This window comes from Cyprinodon variegatus, unplaced genomic scaffold (genome assembly GCF_000732505.1).
Source record: "Cyprinodon variegatus isolate N-32 unplaced genomic scaffold, C_variegatus-1.0 Scaffold231, whole genome shotgun sequence".
NCBI classification, from domain to species: domain Eukaryota; kingdom Metazoa; phylum Chordata; class Actinopteri; order Cyprinodontiformes; family Cyprinodontidae; genus Cyprinodon; species Cyprinodon variegatus.
In genome coordinates, this window is record NW_015150684.1 from 1,018,987 (window position 1) to 1,023,163 (window position 4,177).

The following is a 4,177-nucleotide window of genomic DNA, read 5'->3' on the forward strand; positions in this document are numbered from 1 at the left end:
GGGAGATGAGGAGGGATGGCATCCCCCTTCTTGAAAAATTCTTAAAAATCAGCCCCCTTCTTAAATGACCATCCCCCAAACCGTCACCTGTGACATTTTATCACTGAATGTGTAAACTCTCGACTATATATTAACAGTAATGGCAATAATATTACACTTTCAACATTTGGCGGGCTGTGGGCCCGAGCAAAGTAAATAAAATCAAAGAAGTGGCCTACCACGACTATAAAGCTGATCCCACTGGGAAATTTGTCCTCTACATTTGTCCCTAACTATGTAGGGGCAGTGATAGCCTTGCCAGTCCAGGGACTGACTGCAGTTCTACCGAAAGGTGCCTTGGTCAAGGTCAATGACTGGCGTACCTGACATGTAACAACCATGCATATTACTTTGGGTTAATAGACTATATTAATTATATTCTATATTAATCATATTTAAGTAAAATAGATTTGTCATTTACCATGGCGGTGCTCCAAGGCAGCAGCCAAGAGCAACTCCTTTAGAAACTTTCACAAACTATGCCGCTTAAAATGATACAAACTAGACATCAAACCTGTATCTATGATCGGCCTGAGCTACGGTCACAAACATTTTTAAAATACTGACATTTTTGACCGTTTAAAAAGCTGTGGAGGGCTATGGACAGATTTAAAAAAAACAACAGCGGAAAATAACGGACGGAGGAAGAGATGCGTGAGACGGAGAAAGCGAGGCTGCAGAGGGGAGCCAACTGCGAAGCTAAAGCGAGATCCCCACAGACCACCGCTTCCATCAATCCTGCTCTCCAACGTCCGCTCGTTGGATAACAAAATGGATAATATCCGACTCAAACTCTCTTCAAAAAAGAAGATATGTAACTGCTGCGCCATCATTCTGACGGGGTCTTAGCTGCATCCAGCAGTACCAGATGGTGCTGTTGGCCTGGGGGGGCTAGTGCTGTACCGTGCTCCTCCAGGCCCCCTCCGGCAATGGTGTAAATATCAGTAAGCAGAGACTGCAGTTGCTTAGGGGCCCCCTACCTCTTAGAGGCCCCTTCACTGACACCTAGTGGCCCCCTTCGCAATTGTGGACTAGGACATCTCTTTGCAGATGTAATGGTGAGAAAAAGTGCTCTTAAACCCACCCGACACTAGTATGACTGACCAGACCATATTTATACTGGATTTATGGGGTGTTGTACTTCATATGGGGCCCACTCAGATAATGTTGTTTCATTACGCAATTGCCCTCCGGCTTCCACACCTTCTCCAGCATCGTGTGTCGCTGCTAAATGATGGCACAAATTTTGCTTCAACCCAGGGGGCTACCTCCCTCACAGCATTGTTATCATCGTCCTCTTCCCCCCTGAGCCAGGAGAAGTGAGTGCTTCAGGAGATTTTCTGGAGGCAGTAGTAGCAGCTCAACAATAACTGCTGCTTACCTTATCAAGGCTGCACTTTAAAAAATGAAATTGTCTAGAGCTGTTCTCAACTAAATTTATTTTTGTTTACATTTGTGTATAGGAAATGACCAAATAAATCTAAGTCCAAGTATAATTAGGCTATGTTTATTTCCAAAAAAAAGAGAGAAAATTCTATCATTCCCCTTTTTATTTATTTATTTTTATTATTATTATTTTTTTTTTTTTTTTTACAACTAGACCACTGCATATATGTGTGTAAGTCAGTGTTAATTTCATATGTCATTGATTTTCTTAGTTCACATTTGAGAGTCACTTGCTGTTACTGTGTCTTGATAACTGAAAGGTAAAGAATCACGTTTTAAAAAAGCATGAGCAGCTTATGACCACAAACCAGAAGTGAAAGAGTTAATGAACCTGGAAGTGAGCTGCAGCCGAAGCCCCCTCCTTCCTGCTTCTATCTGCCACGGCCCATCCCTCTACAGGAAAGTTCCTCCGGATCCCCAAAGAAAACGCTCTGTTTACAATCAAACTCCTTATTAAATTTATATACCTTGCCGATTGGTTGTTTGTGAAAGAAAGAAGAGGAAGACTGAGAAAAAATGCGAAGGTGAGTGTCTCCGCAGCACGCGCGCGCATCGAAGAAGTCGCTACACGCGTTATCAGATTGTATAAAAAAAAAAAAGAAAACAAAGAACAAAGGCAATGACCGCGTTTTTGATACTTAAAAGACATTTTAAAGTTTGACCAAAACACTTATCTTATTGAGCCCTTAATTACGAACCCGTTGTGTTATTAATTAAAGCGGTATTGTAGGTCAACTGTTGTTGGTTTGGTAACAATTTAAGACAAAATCCCTCATTTAAATAAAAAAATAAAGCGTTTAAAGCAGGTAGAAGACTTTAAGCTTCTTTTCTGTATAACATCTTCCAATATTTTATCTTGTTAACAAATTATGGCATACATGGAAGCTGTCTAGCTGTAAAAAAAAAAAAAAAAAAAAAAGGAAAAAAGCCTGTTAATATCTTACTGTGCTGTCTTGGTAAAGTTTAACTGTAAATGTTCCAGTTCTTTCCAATAAACTTCTCCATCCTCACATAAATGCCTTTGTACCTCTGGATTATGCAACCCCGCTGTAATCAGGCTGGTTGTTGTGTGCTTTTTCATATTGTATTATCCCAGCTGTTGGTTGTTGGGTCATGCCTTGCATTCTTTAGTCTTGGGCTATCCCCTAGTTTTCAGCCACAATAACCCTCCTCAGTCCCAGCAGGCCCAGGCCTGTCTGTAGGCTACGGTGGACAAAAAGTTCAACTTAATTCATTTATTAAAACATAACTCTAAAATGCATGCAGGTTATTTTTTCTTGTGTGCCCAAATGTACTTTATGTACTAAAGTAGAGGAGGATGGTGAAACAGAAAGATGGGGTGTGTGGCAAAATTATTTTATATCCAAGCACAACTTTTTCACCTTTAATTTTTTATGTTTTAATCACAAATGTTAGTGTATTTGATTCAGATTTTAGTGTTAAACCAACATAGGCTACATTCTCTCTGCAGGCCTTGATGCTCAATTCTGATTTTTTTTGTGATATCTGAATTTTTTGTGTTGCCGTTCACATTTCAGAATATATGAAACTTGTATGTGATCTCCTGTGTGAACTACATTCATACAGCTTAAGTGTCCCGCATTTGCAGTACAGGACGCAATGATTTCACAAGCCAGCGTGTTTCATGTTTATGGAAATAAACATCTAGCGATCTTTCCAAACCTTATAACCTCAATCTTTTCAAGATGGTTAAAAAATACTGCTCTCTGCATCATCTTGTTTTTTGTTTTTCTTGCCGCTTCTGTGTAGCAAGAAGCAGAATAGTGACCTATGTCGGTTACTAATGGCGTTCAGGTCAGATAAATGCGACCTGATCGTTCACACACAGGTCCCATTTGAAAATATCAGATTCGTATCGGATTCAGGACCACATAGCCAAGTGGCCTGCGTTGCATGGAAAAAATCGGATCTGTGTTGTTCAGACTGTCATGAAACGATCAGATCCAGGTCGCATATGGGCCAAAAGATAAGATTAGGATCACTTCAGGCTGCAGTGTGAACTTAGCCTTATACCCTATTTACACTACCCTTGAAAAACCGTGCAGAGACCGGTCCGAGCTTAGTAACTGAGATAACTTATCGTGTGTGAATGGAAAGCAAACTGAACTGTGCCAAGCTAGACACAACCGAACCAAGCTAACTGCAGACCAGTTCCAGAGTTGGGCTCGGCTTGGTTTTTCCCCTGGCTCGGTTCTCTGATAACAAAAGCAGATGAGCAGAACGCGTCATCTCCGTCTGGCTGCACATCCCAATTCACACTCCATTCCAGTAGTTGGCGGTAATGCCCCTCTGGAAATTGCTTGCCAACCGACACAAAACAGAAGAAGAAGAACAACTATAAACAGCAATCGAAATCTTCTCAACGCAACATTTTAAATAATAACACCAAAGTGCAGTAATAATAATCAAGCATAGCTTTCTGAATGTGACGGGCGCCGTCATTTTCATTTGCTTGATTCCTTCCTTCTTCATCTTCTTCTTCTTGTGTTTTATGGCAGTTGGTAAACAACTTTTGGTGCATTACCGCCACCAACTGCTTGATTTCCTCCTTCAATACTGGCAGTAATATCGCAGATCGTCACTAGGAGGTAGAGTCCTGCACGGGTCGAGTTTTACCAACCCGCACCCGCCCGAACCCGTTAGGACTACCGAACACGACCCGTCACCCGCG

The 4,177-nt window shown here is 41.3% G+C and overlaps 1 protein-coding gene across 1 annotated transcript in view; it reads left to right on the plus strand.

The window, feature by feature from the left end:
- The first annotated feature begins 1,856 nt into the window (after nucleotides 1-1,856).
- LOC107088852 (transmembrane protein 51-like) overlaps nucleotides 1,857-4,177 on the plus strand; it is a 7,385-nt gene continuing 5,064 nt past the window's right edge. Inside the window, exon 1 of the mRNA XM_015381293.1 lies at nucleotides 1,857-2,009. The gene's annotated coding sequence lies outside the window, so the exon portion shown is untranslated. The remainder of the gene's footprint in view (nucleotides 2,010-4,177) is intronic.